Genomic DNA, 19,726 nt, shown 5'->3' with positions numbered 1-19,726 from the left:
GCAGCTGATACAGTCACATGTGCCCCTGACATAAATCCCACTAATATTCAGGAATCAACAAATGAACTTCAGAAAAACCCAATTTCTCTAAAAAATGTATAGCCTAATTGTCTGAATGCATGCTTAATAAAACACTTGTATATTCTTTATACATTCAGGATATATATATATATTTATATAAAACATATAACTACCATCCATTTCATAACTTTTAGTCTCTAATGGAGTGCTAATTAATAAAAAGTCCTAATCAACTGAGATGGGATTGGAACTTTCTGCCCATCTGAACCCTGTGATCCAAAGGGGCCCCACTCCCTATTTGCTAGTCAGACAATATTTATTTGCTCATCTTCCTTTCACATACATATGGCAGAGGAATGTGAGAAAATTAAGAATGTGTGTTATAAATTACAACATAATTCAGAACCTTCTGAGGTTGTAGTTAAATTTATCTCTGGCAAAACTGAAGGTGTCTGGCTCTCTATACAAAAGTATAGAGCACATCCTTCAGTAGTTTTAGGAATAGGGCAAGACTTATTTCCACACAAAAATCTTTATTGGTGGCTTGGCTAAATCCTTCACTAAGTTAAAACCCCCAGATTTTAGTAATTATGTCTTACTTGACAAACAATGCTTTAAATGACGGGAAATAATATTTTCTAAAATAGAACAAGCTTCCTGACATCAAACCCTTTGAAAATAAATGCTAGAGGGTTCACAAAATGCTTCCAGTCCTCTCATCCATAACATGACTTGCCACACATTTAAATATTCCAACACTCCTACCCTTTCCTGCCAGCAGACAGGAAACCTATATTATTTTTATCTGTCAAGTCTACATTTAACTTTCTCTTTTTAATAAAATGCTTACATCCCTTTATGCAAATTTTAAGTTTTTAATAAGAGTGATCAGATTTAAAGACAAAACTGACCTGAGAAAGGATGAGTAATTGCCACTTAATGGAAAAGAGGATTGTAACTTTGCTCTTCCCCGTAAGATCTATATTAAAACAAACACACAAACAAAAAAACAAACAAACCTGTTGAATCTGAGCACAGATTTTTGATCAAGAATTTATATGACTGGGTTTGGTGGGGTTATCTGAAGCTTTCTGAAGACATGTTTGGCTTCTTTGGAAAATACTAGAGACATTAAATAGAAGACAAATATTTGCATGTAAAATGATGCTGTGATTCTTCATGTAATTTGGAAGAGGAAAGTTAGGATTCTACAGCCTTCTGTTACACAGTAAGTTTCTTCATCTCACTGGACTATATTTCCTGTTATAAACCCCTTTCGCTGTCTCCTAGCCGGTTCATGTTGCTCAGTTATCAATGGTAGAAGTTTCGACAAGGCACTGAGCCTAGAGGATGGAACAGGAACCAAACACCTTCAGTACACTATGGCACTACTTTGAATCACAATAGAACTGCTTTCAGTTATGAAAAAACATTGTGCCAATTGTCCAAAAAATGAGAAATTTGTTTTTCAGACCTTTTTGGAGATTTTTTTTTCTTCTAGAGAAAGCCGAATATAAAAATAAAACTACGTTTTCTCAAAAAACAAAACCCAAGAAAGCAGCTTTCGAATGAACCAAAGTTAGGGACATTTCAGTTTCCCTTCATTTAAAAAATGTAATCTTCATTGTGACAAGTAATAGAAATATATTATAATTTCTCACTGAACATAGTATACTGAAGGAATGGATGTTATTTTATACTTTGGGAACCACAAATATCTCTTTTTTCCTGTATATAAGCAGTAACTAGAGGCTGACAGTCCATTAATCCCAGTGAGAAGTTACCTCTACAGTAGGACAGGAATACTACTGTAGAAGTTGATTATAATTGAGAAAAAAAAAACAGCTTCTCTGTAGAAAGAAATAAAAGAATCATATTGTACTGAAAATGTCATAGCTACCTTGAAGATGGAGAGAAAAAGCAAGAAGAACACCTAACAGAGGCCAATACTGTGGAAAATTTTACCAAAGGAACTTAATTCTAAGTAGATGTAACAGTAGCTTGAAATAGCATTTACAGGGTTTTGTTTTGTCTGGGTTTGTTTGTTTGTTTGTTTTTTCCTTTTTTCTTGAGGGGAAAGGTTATCTGCAAAGGCTTTTGGGAATATCGGCTGCATAAAGCCTGAAGCGATTGCATATTCATTGCAGTTGAAGAAGTGTTATTTGAAGAGCGTTCAGTGATTTAGGTCATAGAGATGCTAAAATTACAACAAATCTCGGAGAAACAAGACTGTAGTAAAAACCTTCTTGAGACTTGAAGTACAGTCCTGGACACTAAACTTTCAGTATGTAGCTCGGCCAGAGGAATGCATAAAATTAGAAGCCATTAAAAAAAGAAAATTGAAAAAAAACAACCCCAAAACAAACCAACCCCCCCCCTCTTCTTTCATTCTTTGGTTTATTTCTAGTAAGACACACAGTCCTGAAACTTTCTTCTGGCTTTCTACAGTAATATAATAATGCTTTGCACTTGCCTTTGTCTTCTCACACACAGATCTCAAGTGCTTTACAAAGACGAAGAATCCTGAGTGGCTCCACTCTACAAGAAGTGCACTGAGGTTAACTATGCTACATTTCAGTCTTCTTGAGGAATGAGCTGAAAATCTGCGCGCAACCGTTTCCCACATGTGTTATTTGTGTTTTCAGTCTGTTGCATGATTGTTTGTAGGAAAGATTGCCTATTGCTGTTCCATTCCGTGTCCCCAGGCCCCCTCGGAAATGGAAAAGCTATTTCTCAGTGGAGTTCTGGGGTTAACTATTTTAATATAGCAGAAATAAGATAAAATGAAAATAGCCAGCCACCAGGAAAAAGTGTGGTATTTGAGAAAAAAAGTTGACATTTTGCTGCTCTTTTTCAGTTCCTTTCTTAGGGCCAGCTTCAGCTTTCAAATAATTTCATTATTTATGTCTCAATGTGAATTCTATACATGGACCAGAAGGGAAAATCTGTCTGTTTTCAGATATTATTACAATTTGTTGACTTCTTTTTTACTTTAATAATGTTGCTAATCAGTACTAGCGTATATATGTCTGAAAATGTTACAGTGCAACCTGGAATAGATAAATTGTTTCACAAAGCATGTAACATTAAAATCTTCATATGGAAAATTTTCAGATGACAGAGAAACTTTAAAAGAAAATCTCAAGTAATTTAGATTTTACAGTGATAGATCTTCAAGGCTAAGAATGCCCCCATTTTTTTTCCTATAGGAATCCAAATTGAAAATCAAAATGTATTTTTAGCATCACTTGGTACGTACCATCCCTCTTACTAAACTGTCACTCAGTTTGATGCATATAATTAATTTTTAAAGATGTGATGAAGTAAAACCCTTAACACTTTCAGAAGGACACAAAATTCTAGAATAAAAAAAAAGAAGTATGAATGAATATAACTCCATATAAGCCAATTTTTTGACTAATTTGCTTTTTTTCCTTCATCAGGATGGAATTAATTTAATTTGAAATGATTTAGCAATGGTTTATTTCTACACAGAGCTTGATTATTAATCAAGCCCAACTGTCTGAAGGGATATTTTCAGAAATAAGAACAGTTATTCAGTTTTGAAAAAATATTTTGATCTTGTGTTTTGTTATGTTTGTTTTTCATTTTTTCCTACAACAAAAAAGAAAAGTAGTTTTTTCAATTATTCTGTGAAAATGTATTTTTTCTCTAATCATTCCAAAGAGAAATAATGCTTAAATTGTGCTTCCCCCCCCCCCCCCCCCCCTTAGTTTTTCTCACAGCTCAATTTCTATATGGCTCCATTGGGTAAGTATATATTTTTCCTGAGACAGAGGTGATTACATTGTCTACACACTGCTATCTTTGATGGCATTTATCTCAGGAGTAATCTTTTTGGAGATAATTGGACTTTAACTATCATCACCAAATATGCTTGAAGCATCTTTAAACACAGCATGGCATTCTTCTGTTACGGACCTGCTCTTAGAGTTCAGCATCGCACTGCTGGAGGCTCTGATTCTGTATCAACATACGCATACATACCTTTCTTTGCTATGCAACCCTTTCTATGTTACTCAAATGCTAGGCTGAAAAGAATAGTGGTAACCCATTGCAATTGCATAGCTAGCCAACAATGAATAATTTCATTAGAATTCATTAACATAATTCTAATCATGATAAGATAATATGGCATTAAACTGGATATAATTATGTCATTTTAATGCTGAACAGTGGCCAAATGCAGTCAGTTTTTATATATATATTTATATATATAAATACATGTTTAGATTTATATATATAAAAATGTATTTTTATACATACACACACACGTGTGTGTGTGTGTAAATATATATGTGTGTGTGTGTGTCTAAACAAAAAGGTTTCACCAGTTTAGGAAACACAATTTTTCCAGTACAAATTGCCAGCACGCCTAATCTGTCATGTTTGCTCTATAAGCACCCACATTCCCTCTTTAGGGAACATCTTTAGACATATTCCATACTTGCTGAACACACATAATTACCATTTGATTCCACTCTAAAGCCTAGAAGATGGCCAGTCTATTTCTTTTACTAGAAATAAAAGTTTTTTTTTTCCTCTGGTCAATACTTCATCAAATGGTGCATGCTTCACCCTTAAGTACATCATGCATACAGGGAGTGACTAGTCTGGACGCAGACAGCTGCACTGTAGCTGTCCATATGCAGCTAAATGAATCCTACCCAATATGCCAAGAAGAGAACGTACCAGCTTTTATAACTCTTTTTCTGTACTATGAAGCTCATTCCCAACATTACACCCATGAAGTTTGCAGCTTTGCTGTTTTGGGGCACTTTGGGATTAAAAGGCAAGATTCTGGAGCTCCATTATGCCAGACTTCCTCAACTACAGGACTCCGTCAACTGTGCAATTCACAGCCACCTGGTAAAAGCCGTGAACACCTCCATGATGTAGGAATCTCATAGAGAGAAAGGAGCAGGTTGAACAGTTTGTTCAAGGCAGAACTGCAAACATTTAATGTGTTAAATGTTCCATGACAGGTTTAATAGTTACAACTGCTGGTCCTCATTTCTGTACCTGAACCAAGATTTTAAGGATTGAATTGTAGAGAAACCTAAGAAAAATGTTTGAAAGAAAATTTGACTAAAGGATGGATTCATAACTGGTGAATATTTGTAGATTATTCCTTGTTTTACCCAAATCATTACTCATCCCTAATTTCAGCTTTCAGTCAGGGAAGTACTGCTTGCCTCTACCCTTCCAGGTGCACTATTGAACATGTAAAATTAAAATCTTTGGAACAATATTTCTTCCTGTCCACATCAATTTAACAAAAACTGAATGCAAGAACCTTTTTGTCTGACTTTTGCATGTTTGAAACAACAACCTTTCCTTCTTGTCCCCTCCCCCACCAATTTGGTGGGACTCTCAAAAGCTGAAGCCAAAAAAAGATACTAATTTGCTCAGACATAACCATTACGAGCTTCAAACATAGCTTATAAATTGCATATAATTTGAAAGCTTTACTGGGATGATATGCACCTGCAAATTGTTAGCTAACACCCACAGACACATTTTATGGCTCATGCTCTGGTCTTTTAACAACTCACAGTGCAGGCAGCTGGAAGAGTCTAAGAATGGTGAATGCTTGAATTTTGTCCTAAGTGGTGTTGACATTACAGTGACTGAAAGATGCAACAGCTCCCCTTCCCCTTAAAAAGTTGCCTTTTTTTTTTTTTCTTTTTTTTAAGGAAAAGTGCCTCCTATAAAATCCAACAGAAAAACAAAAACAGACAAAGCGATATCTCTGGGACTGCAAATCGTAGCCAACAATACAGCTGCAAAGTTATAAAACAGCCCCAGAAGGACTGATGATTATCACTGTCTGGCATCCTTCCAGGCTTAATGGCCTCCTCCTCGTTGGAAAAAAAGCTAAAATGTGTTCCACAAGTCATTCTCTTTGGATATCTTCAGTGTATCTGTACGAATGGGAATACTGAAGCTGTGGAGGTTTTGGGTAGGGAACCACAGCCTTTTGCTATAATATGAAAAAGATTGAGCTACATAAGAATTCTTCATTTTTTTTACATGAGAAGACTGAAAAATATCATTCTAGAGTCTGTTGGGGAAAAAAAAAAAATCAACAATCACTTGCACAGCCTGGTACTAAAGGTGTGTAATACAACATAACATCTGAGTGCTTTTAGATGATGAAATTCTATTACTATATTCCCTTAGAAGTATGGATTCCCTGAATTCTTTGATGTTGTATTTAAAATATAGTAAACAAATACATAGATACATAGTAGATGTTCTGTTTTGTATTAAGCTGTATAAAATCAGTAACTGAACTGACTGCAAAACTCCCATGGATTTTGATTTTCATATCTGCTAAACATACTTCTGAGATAATTTGGACATAGTCATTCCATGTGTACAATATTTGCAAATAACGAATATCATACTGAACTTAATAGAATTAAACTAACTTGTTTTCAAAAAATGAAATAGGAGTACCTTAATTCTTTTTTCCTTAGAAGTTTAGAACTTAAAAGACAGTTTTTCATAAAACTTTTAAACTCATGTCTAGAATTTGAAAGAGAAATATATCACTTTTCTCACATGTCATAGTTTTAAAGATGCTACAAAATGTTGCAATTCTTTGTACCAAATATATTTTTCCATATGGGAAATATTTTTTTTCTCAAAAGAAGATGATTCAGGAAAAAGACATACTGAATAGACTACAACAAATTGAAAAGCCTAGAACAGAGGTTCTACGTGCATCTTATGGAACCATGCGAGACAGAGCAGAGAAAGAAGCAGGAGATGAGACGGAGCAGGTGACAGTTCATTTGACCTGAATAAAAGTTGCAATGTTTCTGCATTTTAAGGTATATTCTATGGTGAGGGTCTGAGTGTGTCAAACACATTGAAAACTCTGGCCTCCCCAACATGTGTTACACTCACACCACTGAGAACCTGTTGTGCCACTAGTACTTTCAGATGAGAATAAAGTAGAAACCTTCTTTTCTTTTTTTTTTTTTTTTTTAATAACAACTATGGAATTGGCAGTAGCATGGGGTTTATTATAGTTCCAACTTGCTTTAAATGCTCTCTCAGTTTGTTATGTGGTACAGCATAGTTTTGTAGCTTAAACATACTTGGCAAATCCTCTCCTACTTGTTCAAATTGCCCCCCAACCACTACGTACATAGCTAACCAACACTGAGCAAATACTTCCAACTGTCTTCATACCGGGCCAGAGGTCATCCCAATCGGAAAACAGGGGCTTCAGATGGTATTTCCTTTACGTCAGCTAATTACAACCATATGTTTTCTGTGACAGAAAGGGAGGTATGTAAGTATCAGACCCATTAGTGAGGTTAATTGCTCCTTCCACAGCTGATACTCTCTGTGCAGCTTTTGTCCCGCAGTTGAGTATAGTCAGTGCTGCCTGGTTTTAATTATTTTGTTGTTGCTTTGCCCTGTTACGTTGTTTATTGCCAGCAGTGATTTGTAAGCCATGATATGGGGATTCAGCTATTTACATCTGATAGCTAGGGTAGTTTCCTCTCTACTGAATCTTGCTGGGCAATTCCTGGCTTTTTCCTGCTGTTGCTGTTGTTAGGATGGATGATTTGGCACATAAACAGTGGAGAATCCAGGACAATGACAGGAAAGGCACAACATGTATGCATCCAATTTGGGTGATGAGGAAGAATTTCACAATTCATCACCAGAATTACCCTTGGCCCACTAGATGAAGGAAATCTAGTGATGCAGATGATCGCTTTGGTGTAGTTCATGTACACATCAAGGACACTTCCTGGCATTCAAGAAAACAAAAGTAATGTTTGTGAAAGCCACACTGAGCTTCAGCTTCAGAGTGTTCTGGATTTGCCCGTTCTGCTCTTGTCTTCTCTGAAGACACTTACAGGCTCTGGAGAGGTAAGGGGTCCCCACTTTCCAAACCATGGACCCCAGGGAGGACCCACAGGATCAAGGCAAGCAGGATTTGCTCTACACTGGTAGCCTTACACACACACCGTAATACTCACATTCTTAACATTGCCTTTTGCCACCTGTACTCAGCATGTTGTCACACAGTCATTAACTTAGAAAACTAACATGAGCCAAACAAAAACCTCTAGAATAAATTAGTTGCCATAAGAAAACAATTAAAAAGTCACCTGTTGTGAAAAAACATATTTAATCTGACATGGGTAAAAAGACCACCCAAGATTAGCCAAAAGTTGTTGTGTTTTTCTTCTCCCCTCCTCTCCCCAGGCCTGTTATTTGCAATACAGGTGCTTTTATATGAATGACTAATTGTGAAGGACTGGGATGATGATCTCATCTCAACAGTTTTGACTGTCTGGATATTGCATAAGATGATAAACAGTGATTAGTTAACAAATATTTTTTAACAAACTAAAGAGAAGGAGCAGATAGTAATATATTTATCTCTGTGTTTTAAAATATTTCCTTATTTTTAAACTAATGCATAGTTATAACAATATGAAAATGGAATAATAATAAATTACAATATGAAATGGAATTTCTCAAACCTATGTACACAAAATTATCTTTATCCAGGTAGATAATGCCAGCACAATCTTGTGATAGAGACTTTGGGATCAAACCCCTGAAAACTCAAGCAGATCGCAAAATTTATTATCTATACAACGTTTTATGTTTACGATAAAACTTCAGTCAGGGTTACAAACACTTCAGTAGTAATACTTGAGCCTATTTGGGAGTTAAATGGTTATAGTAATGCCAAATGAAATGAATTCTGTTGAAATTTAACCCTTAAATAGATAAAGACCTATTCTACATTAGAAGTCTCTAAAGATATGTTAGCATAATATCACAAATTATTTTTTTCAAAATTCATGCACTTTGCGTGCTTTCACACATGTATTGTCTTCCACATGGAAATAACAATTGCTCCAGTGATACAGTATATAATTTCTGAATATAAAGAGTTACCCAAATTTAATTTCTTGCCCAGAACTTTTGTTGACAGATCATCACAAAGGCTATCCTGTTGCCCTTAAATGCTGGGAATCTGTTAGCTGGAGGTAGCCACGAAGATCACATGTTAATTTCCCCACCTTTCCAAATATATTTCACTGAGCTACAGCTTCATACAATACACATCAAATATTTTCTAGACAGTTCTGCTAGCACTACTTGTTATTGGGTTTGTTTGTGACTTTCCATCAGAAAGCCCGGCTTTTAGATGGCTCTTACTTTTCCAGTTTCAACACTTGAACTAAAAATTCTTATCTAAGATAATTCTTTTTTTTTTTTTTGGAAAAAACCCACCTTCATTTATTTCTAAGAATCACATTGGAGTAAACTATTTGTTCTTACAAGTCTGATTAACTCCCCTCCCCTTCCTCCACTCCCAGCCCCAATTTTAAATGAGCACATTTGTTTAAAAAGTTATGATCTTTGCTATGCAACATTCCTGTATCCTTATGATTGGTAACAAGATTCTGCCATTGGGCAAAGTGATCATCTGTTTTAGACTGAGATGGGAGTTTATAGTGAATATGTCAGAGAATTAACTTACTAACTTTCAAATGCCTAAATTAGTGCTAAATTATTTTTAACTTTTCAATATGACTATCATACATCCTGGGGATAAGCAAGAGTTTCCTGAATTTTCACGTGCAGCAACATATACCTGAAATGATAGGAAAAAGCTTGCTCTCCTGTGCCGGTGCTGTGTGGAGGAAAAATCTGTTTTCTTCATATGCAGCTGGGACAAGAGCCATTCAATCCTATAATGGGGGCCTGAGGCCAGTACAAGACAGAAAGAACCTGAGATGAAGGACTGAAATGGTGAATGGACGAAAGGTTAGATTGTCTTTTCAAGAAGTGGGACCCAGGGAGACAAACTGCACAACCATAGGCAATAAACTGAAATTAAATGAGGACTTGAAGGGAGACTGCACCTTTCCAAGGATATTGGTCTAAGAACCAGTGAGGCCAGGACAAGCTGGACGATGGGGATGGAAAGGTGATTTGGGTGAGGCATCTGAATTCAGAAGCACATGGAAGAATAATGGGAACTGGTGGACAGTTCCCACGTGGAGGGTGGGTATAGTTCTCATGAAAGATAATGGGGACTGGCTGCCACTGGGAAGTTCAGTAGTAGTGAACAGAGACCAGAGCAGAAGGGCTGAAATGGTTTCAATGAGGCAGTGCAGAGGGGAAAACACGTCGGAGACCATTCAACTTTGTAAAAGTCTGGGGAGGACCCTCAGTATCCCATTTAATATGGTATTTCCTCAGCATCTGGTAGACCAAGACTGAAATCCCTTCATATGTAGAAACTTCAACCTTATTCCAAGCCTCAGTCAAAGAAGATGGTTGAACCGTAGGCAACTCCTGGCTTTAAGAAGAAATTCCTTTCCAGACTCCAGCTGCCTCAGAAAAGTCCTCACTGAAAATATTTGCTTATCCTAGAAAACGTGTAACTTTGAGTGGAATTATAATGTGGGTAAAAAAAGTAAAGGTGAATGAAATATAAACTTTCAGGTACAGAGAAACCAAACATTTTGCTGTAGGTTGCAAGGTAAATAAATCTCTGGCAGAACCAGAAACTGGACTTAGTACTTTGGCCACAGAAGATTCTCCTGTACCACTGTATTTCCCTTAATTGCTTGAAACAAATACCAGGACAGTTATGATGGATATAGATGAGTAAAAAAAATTATTTTCTCTTTATTTGAAAGCACTTTATATAGGTAAACAGTTTAGAAAGCATGAGATAAAAACTCTTCCCTAAATAATTTAAACATAAATATTTGTATTTGTTTAGTATCCATGTAAAAAGAGACTCCCTAGAGATTCTTTGGCCACCTCACTTTTGAGAAGCAGGTTTCTGCATCCACATCTCAGTCAGAGGCCGCAATTTTCAGTGGTCTTTCAGTCTGAGAATGTGATTTGATTAAAGTTTTACCATAGACTCAGGTGGTGGTAAAATTGCTGTCGTTTTCTGTAAATGACGACGCAGATGGCAAAATGCTCCTTTGTGCCAGCTGAAGATCCGGCATAGGATGTTTCTATGACTATTATTTCTTCACTTAAAAGTCTTTCCTGTTGCTTAGTGGTTTTAATGTACTGGATATGTTCTGTTTGAATTGAAGTGGGCTGAGGAGAGACTTGTCTTGCCACTGGCAAGGTTCACTATCATTCCCGGATACAGATGGGCCAAACCCAGAACCTCATATCCAAATCTTTCCAATATCAGAGAGAAAGGATCAGATGTGAACACTCCGTTCTAAACCCACCACTGTGGCTTTGAACCTGGGTCAAATCCAAAATTAAAAGGGGCCTCTTTTATAGCTCCAATTTGAACACAGCCAAATTCTGTTTTCATCAGATTGTGCTCCAAGAAGTAAGAAATTGTATGTGAATTTGCCACTGTTATGTATGAAGACAGGCCTGAAACCTAACTTTAATTTTGCCTCAAAGCCAAACTCTAAATCGTAACTCAAATTACTACAGGTTTGAGTCTGACTTCCTTATTCTACCTGAATCCATGGCTCATAAAAGTGTGTATCTGAATAATAATTTATTTTTGGTTTTGGAATGCACTAGATTATGTCTAATGGCAAATACTTGCAAAAAACCCCCATATGTTGGAATGCTGTATGTGACGCACATATGTTAAAGATCATTATCAGTCATCTGTAAGGTACCCAGTTTGAACAGTGACTAAATAAGTAAAAAAAAAACCAACAACCCTCCCCCCCCCCAAAAAAAAAAAAAAGGTAAACATTTAATTTTTTACCCACTTTGTTGGGAGAGCTCCAGAAACCAGAAGCAAATGAGGGAGAAGCAGCAGAGACCACCAGCAAACAGCAGCTGCGAAGTGAAACAGCAGGACAAAACCACTCACAAGAAGAGAAAGGGCTGTTCCTCCCCAGTAGAAGTTTGTGCAAACATGAAAGCAACCAGCAAACACTTCTAGCAAAGTAAAGGTTCAATCCAAAAGCAGTGAATAACTAAAGAGAAGGTTGAGAAAAATCCAACTTTGCGGCAGAAATGACCAATAATGTTTTATTTAACTCTCCTCAAAGTTAGGGGTGGGGGAGAAAAATGAATGTCTTTCAATTGTACTGAGATACTGTACTGATAAACATACTAGTGTTATTCTCCACTGAGAATACTTTCCATAACCCAGAAGGAATAATCAGGCTTTTTTTTCCTCATGGTGATAGAATAGAAAGAATAATGACAATACAATCTAATGAGAAGAATTTATTCAGTAATGTCTCACTATTTGAAGGAAAGTTAATCACCTAAACACTAAAATGTTCTAAAAAAATCATATATGGGCAACTTATACGTGAACATTGTTAAGGATGGACTGGAAAGAAGAATCTAGTACAGCTGGTGGAAACTGGGGATAGCTACAGGGAAGCCAGAATGTGGGTTTTCTCTTTTTTTGTTTTTAAGTGCATACAATTAACTGACAGATTAGAGGAATGTTATTAACAATACTTGCATCACAACTGTAGAAAGCTGAACTTGCACAAAATGGTTTTGAAACTGTTATTTTCCAAAAATATATTGCCTTCTAATAAAACCCTCTCTGCCTTTTCCTAGGCCCAATTCCAAATCAGGTGATCACCTTTTGCCCTCACATCTACTGTGCTTTTGAAGAACAACAAAGAAAAAAAAAAGCTTGAGGCTTCATGAAGTTCTGCTGTTTCCACAATTAGTGTGAATGTTGTATGAAATGTCAGGATGGTGGAAGGTTATGCAGCATTCTCTCATAAACAAATTTTGCTTATTTATCATTCTACAGGCTGCAGTTTCCCTTTTAGCCATACCGCCCTCCCCCCCCCAAAAAAAAGGCACACTGACCAAAAATGGTGTTATGGTCAAGCTTTCTCTGAAAAAGAGTACTTTGAAAGTTGTTAAAATAGCTTATGCTTGCTTTTGCTTGCAAAATTTTTATTGGATGTGATTTTTTTTTTTTTTTTTGGAGGGTGGTGTATCTCATTATTACAATACTCAGGCCTACTGGCCTTTACTGTCCTTTTTAAACTCAGAAGCAATTGCTTTCTCTGGGAGTTTTCACCACAGCACTTGTCACTCACTCTATGCCTCCTTTTGAATTTGGTTTCTGGTGTTGATACATTTATTTTGATTCTTTGATGCCCTCCACTACTCAAGTGCTCTCTGAATAGCTAGGTCATATGTGTGACTCCTTAGTATGTCCACAATACAGACGAAACTCTTCCCATTCGTCTAAGGACTGTTTTTATCTTACACGCCATCCTTTTCATACTTGGCTAAGGGATCTGTCTCTTGTGGCTGAGCCACACTGGTGTACCTACACTGCTAAGAAATAAGGGAGAGAACAAGTTCAAGTACTCGATCCCGCTATTTGTTTGGTAACATACTCTGGCACTGTTCTGGACCTCTCCAGCTACTCTAGAGGGGCTTCATCCTAAAGCAATATAGACATGAGGCAGTCCTCAGCAGCCCAGCTATAGCCATTGGCCTAGTGTGTCCCCCCTTGTTCAAGGATGGGCACCCTGCACTGCTCCTGCAGACTGACACAAGACTGATCAGCCTGCTCCACAAAGATGCTGGCTATGACTAAGTTTATATGTACCTCAAGACCCTCCTCTCCTACTATATGCATATTTTTTTCTCCTGCATGTCTTCTTTTTATCATCAGGGAAGTAATTAGAGCTATAATACATAGAAAATGAATGAGAGAAGATTACAAAGGGTTCTTTCTCCCTGCTGTTTTCCTTTATTCTTTTCATCTATTTCATCTAATTCCTGTTGTCCTCCAGGCATCTCTGAATTGTTTAGAGGTGTAATTAATGATGAAAATCCTTCCAGTTGTTACATGCATGTGGTCATGCATACACACTTCAGTGCTCTTCAAAGGAAGAACTCTGATACAAATATGTATATACACACAAAAAAAATTTGACCAGCTTTTCTACTGTTTGGTAATAACATACTTTTTTTTAACCCTTTTAATATTTAACAGCAATTCAAATGCATGTAACAGAACCCACCATACAACAGCCCTAAGAATGTGACAAAAAATAGCTGGATAAAGTGGCAATCAGAAGAGGAAATGAGTTTTTTCCAAGCAGGAGAAATGTTACAACCTGGTGTAGCTCAAGGGCAGATTGCTCACCCACATTGCTTCCTTCAGGACTGTTTTGAGTCTTGGTTTCCTAAAAGGGGGTTTCCATATGGAAATTCAGTGAAGAGCAAAGCAAAACTAGCCAAGTTTATGAAATGACATGGTTTGAATGATTAAAAAATATATACTATTTTAAATGGAGGTCAGATACATGAAGACTTGCGTTTCTCAGATTAAAAAGATAAATTGAGTGTAGTGTATTCTACACGTATGTTTACAAATATGACTGGATCTAAATTATCTGTTAAGCCCAAACATCTTCATAGAAGAAATAATTATTCTGATGAAAGGTTTGTACTGCTTATGTGTGTACTCATTACTAGAATGATACATTCTCAGTTGACATTGTTCTGTCCATTTTTCCTGTGTTTACTTAATATGCAGAATAAAAGTCTATGGGATTCTGGAAATAGGATAATATGTTATTTTCCCAGATAACCTGATACAAAAATTACTTCTTATCCCCTCATCCATTAAAATGAGGTACATGGACCAGCTGAGACAGCTTGATGAGTGTTTAGCTGCAGGGAACCCTGATTTCCTGGGATGTGTCCACTGCAAGAAATGTCTCAAGTTATTTTTCAAGCTATAGGATCAACAGCCTGATGGCTTGGCAGGGGGCTTTGGAACGGCAGAGACAGGCCTTAGAGGTCCTCCTGGCTTTAGGAGCCTTGTGACCCACTGCATGGGGCAGTCACTGCCGTCTTTTGACCTAGAGACCCTGACATCTGTAGGCTTGGTAGCCTGTCACAGTAGGCTTTATGAGGCAGATTTATGCTTAAATAGTGTGCTTGAGAGTACTTTACATTTCCACTTCTGTAACTGGCAGGATTCCTTTCTCATATTTGGTAAAAAACAAAACAACAAAAAATTCAAAGCAATTGACACCAGCCAACCAAATCTCTTTACCAAGTGCTGCCTAGTAAATGTCCCAAATATAATATCAGAATATGCAGGGATTTAACAAAAATTTCAGCATTAACATCTGCAAAATTCTGCTACTGCACCTACTACAAGGACCAGCTGTCAGCTCTCTGCATTTGGAGTGATAATTATTTCGGAGCACACTACGTGCAAAGGAGTATATGTTTCCTGTTTCTCCAAGAAGGCAATAACCAAATCTAGTGACATCATTCTGATCCTCAGATAGGCATATACATAGAAAGATTTTTTCCTGATTTAGGTGTTAACTGCATGTTTGTCTGTGCGTGTGTGTGTGCATGTTTGAGTACACAAAATGAAAATTCTTACAGTGTGTAGGGCTTTTGCTACTCATAGTGCTGAGGTCTGTGATTTTAGCAGATATATGATTGATTCCCTCTTAGCTAATGCACTGGGAATTAATTCCCTCAAAATGCCAGATGTACCGCATGATGCTTAGCTTAGTGAAATTATACATATAGAATGGGAAAGAAAAATAACCCCCAAAAGTGTATATTTTAAACTAAATCAAGCCATCAACTACTCGCAGCCATCTAATAGTCTCCAGGGAAATTCCCATAATGTGGTCCTTATTTCTTAATCATTTATTGTTGTTAAAACAGCATTTATAGCTTTGTTATGATTAAGTATATGATTAACCCATGAAGGTTTCAAATATACATGGCTGGATCAGTGACTGATATAAATTGCCATTTTTCCCTTTGATGTAAGAGAATTACTCTGGACAGGATAACCTAGAGAAGCACTGAAGACCATTATTGCGCTTACTTAGAAGTCAAAGTGAAAATACTTTGAGAAGGAGATGGGAAATTCTTCTGCTCCTTCCTTGAATTTACACCAACAGGACGTAGGAGTGTTGTGCTGTGTTTTCCCTGCTGTGTCCAGAGGGAAAAAGAGACAGTAGCAAAAGAAGCTCAGAACAGAACTACTGACTAGGATGAAGTTGAAGATGAGTTGATATTATTCTGTAGAGATATGGAATTTGCCCTTAAAAAGTAGGAGAAAGGCTGTCTTTACTGGAGCAGTTAAAGAAGATACAGACTCATTTTTTTTCAGCTTCTACATATAAAACAGTTTGTACCCTAATAATATCTAGTAGCTCTGCACTACTGAAGTCAGTCAGGTTTGTGGTTTTGTTTTTTATTTTTTTAATGATTCCCATTGCATTATGATACTGGCCCCATATGTTGAGAACTGTAATATGGAAAAATAATCTAAAAAAAAAAAAAAAGACTATTCATTACTGAAAGCCTCTGTAAAATATGGGAAGGGGACAAGCCATGCGCTTCTGTTACTTAATATATGGGACTAGAACTGATTAGCTGTGCAATGAAAAACCTGTGGTAGGATTACTTAACGTTTTCCTTTATCGCACAAAAGTGTATGTTGGAAGTAGGTGACTCTGTTTATCCCTGTTAGCTCCGTGAAATTCGGGGTGGTGCCTTCTGAAGTTCTGAACGGCTGAAAAGGGACATCTGTGAAGCCTTATGTGGCCATCAGTGTAAACTCTTCCTTTTGTATTTTATCTTTCTAACTCCCGTATGGCCAAAATGACAGTTATAACTCTTTATATAACTGTTTATTATTCTTAGTCACTGTTGTTTGGCCAAGACCCGTCAGTTACTTTTAGGATTTATATAGTGTCACTGCTGGCAGTGCCTAGACTCTGAGTATTATTAAGAGGCAGAAAATCTTCATGTGGCTTTGCACATTTCTTTTCATTCTTTTTTCCTGGTCATGAATGAAGTTCATTTTGAATATGCATAAATGTCCACAAACCTTGCTGAAAAGTATTTCAAAAGAATTTGTTCTGGTGCAAAATCACAGCAGATTTCCATTTGGATTCAAGGATGTTTGCACAGTGCTACATTCTACCCTGGAACTGAAGTTTCAGGAGTTTTAATTTGATTCTGTACTATTTCCACTTCTATTTTAGAAACTACACATACTAATTTGGGAGCCCTTTCTTTCCCTTCATCTCCATCCCACACTGAGGTCAAAATTCTGAATGTGCCAGCAGTGCCAGGATTGTGGAATATAAATTCCTCCTATGGAATATCCTATAGGAATAAAATCTACAAAATTGTCTGTGGCAGCTGGGAAGGAAGGAGCCACCCAGTCTTTTACCTGTTCCATCACACTGACCTAAGCATTAAGCTGGAAACGTGTAGAATAAAAGTGGCTGCTTCCATGGGTTGAAATGGTGTGAAGATGAGTTTAGGAACATTGACTGGATCTCTCTAGCAACAATAAACCCCGACTGGATTTTACCAATTTCTGAATCTCTTATCTGGCAGAAAAAAACAGAAAGCTAATGGCTAAACTGCAATTTGCTCCTTGACAAATAGAATTAGGTAAACACTAAGTGAATATTAAGTGCTTTTAAAAGTCCTGCATTAACCATTTGTGGTTATGACCATCCAGATTGGCCAGCAGTGTTAAGGTGAACACTCAGCACCTCACAGGATCAGGTCCTCTATCTTCACACAAGAGGGCTGAGTCCAAAATTGTGACTACAGAATTATTTCATGATGGATAGTGATTACGATACACCTGAAAAAAATATTAAAGAAGACAAGTCATTGTGAAGGTTTGTTATCTTTCAAATAATTGCTGTCTTACAACCGGTTGTTATTTGCCAAAGTTACCACATATATCACAAACTGGGTTTTTTTGTTCTAATAAAAATAAAAACATATCTCTCATGAAGTCCCTGGCAAAGAGAACAGAATCTTGAGTACTCAATACAGATGTAATGCTAAGCTTTTCAGTTTATCTTCCTTCTATGTGACAGTCTTAACAAAGGATGGTGTCACTTGCATAAAACAAAATAGAGTTCAATATGCAATTTTTTTGAAGAGAAGGTTTGTAGGTGACAATGACTCGTCTGTTATTCTCTGCTAGTTTCATAAGGACTTATTACGATTTACCCGTACCTGAGGTTTTAAAGTTCCAACTACACTAGTTCGTCATAACTCGATGGGTCAGTTTGATTAATTCCAGCCTTCCAATACCTTTTGTTTTCATTTTTCTTTCTGGCAGTGTAATTATTAGTTACATTATAGATGAGTATGAATGGTTATGTCAACATATTTCAGGTTGTAATGAGGAAAATATATAGGGGTATAATAAAGATAATGTGACTTCAGCTATACTTTGTGAGCATGTCTCTTGATTTATGCTCTTTTTAAAACTTCAGCGATAACATTCTTGGAAGTAAACATAGTGAGGTTTTGTTACGCTCAATGTCACTCTGAAGACATATTCCAGTTGGCCGGAGCCTGTGGCTGCAGCTGTCTCTACTTCATTACACCACTTCTAGCACCTGCAGCTTTAGGAAATAACTGAGATTTTCAGCTGACATCTTCTAGGCATTTATTTATGCTGCAACTTAAAATGATTTAATCTGTATGCTAGAGGGGAGTGTTCTTTCTTTAAGGGCAGCAACTGATGAGAAGAAAATGTGCTCTAATAATGAAAAGCAATCATTTGTATCACCCTACACAGGAGAAAAATTGAGGTTAAACTAATGTTAATCTAACAAGCAGACAAAGATAATGAATTTCTGATATTTATACAACCATTCTAGTTTCTTCTTCCCTTTCCATTTTTGGGGATTGCTAGGAGTCTCCAACGTTGTGAGCTATTACACATTACACTGCTGTTGTATTTAAACGCAAGATAATACATTAGAGATATTGGCACTGTCATACTTTAATTAAAGGTCTGCTTTCCTTTGTCATTTGAATTCTTCTTTAAAGAAACACACTTTTCTGACCTTTCATAAATATAGCATTATGAAAGATTCCTCACTCCTTGCATAAGTATATTCTCAGCTTTAAGAACATGAGTAGTCCAACTGCTATCTGTATCATGCTTAAAATCCATCCAAGTGTAAGAGGTATTTGGAAGGGAGGTGCCAAATTAGAGTTAGATGTTAGAGTGCTCTACTGACTTTGTAGATACAATGAAATGAGATTCAACAGGGAATTAAGCTCTATTATATTAATTATTTAATAAATATTGTAGTAACTTTAGCAAGCATTCTAATTCACTTTAGTTCTCTACATTTTAATGCAATATGTGGTCTTAAAAAACACATTAGCAGAATTGTTCTGCTCTGGATTACTACAGCACAGGGATAAACCAATTGCCCTCTATGGATTTACTCTTCCCAAGGATCCCCCTGCCTACAGGTGTTTCATGTTAAGTCTACTATTACCTGGAAAAGTATTACAAAGTTATTCTAATGAAGAACGGGGTGTAACCTCTGGCCATTAGAAGAGATATTTTTGCTACACTGTCTTCAGTTGTGGAGTGTTAGTGTCCATTTTTGGACAGGTTTAATTCTCCTTTCTTAGATTCAAAAATTTTTCCCCACCAAACTTCATCTGCTGGATTTTGTGTAAAAAACAATTAATGTCAGAAATGTGCCAGACACTTTATATGTTGACTTAGGAGAAGATGTAAGTAAAAGTTTAGGAGAAGATGCAAAAAAAAATTATACTTAGAAGAAAAATGACAACTTCTAATCATTTTAAAACTGTATTAAGTCAAAATATCATGTGATACCTTGCTTTGTTAAAATAAATCCAC

This window comes from Aptenodytes patagonicus, chromosome 1 (genome assembly GCF_965638725.1).
Source record: "Aptenodytes patagonicus chromosome 1, bAptPat1.pri.cur, whole genome shotgun sequence".
In the NCBI taxonomy this organism is placed as follows: Eukaryota; Metazoa; Chordata; class Aves; order Sphenisciformes; family Spheniscidae; genus Aptenodytes; species Aptenodytes patagonicus.
Note: the sequence above shows the minus strand (reverse complement) of the source record.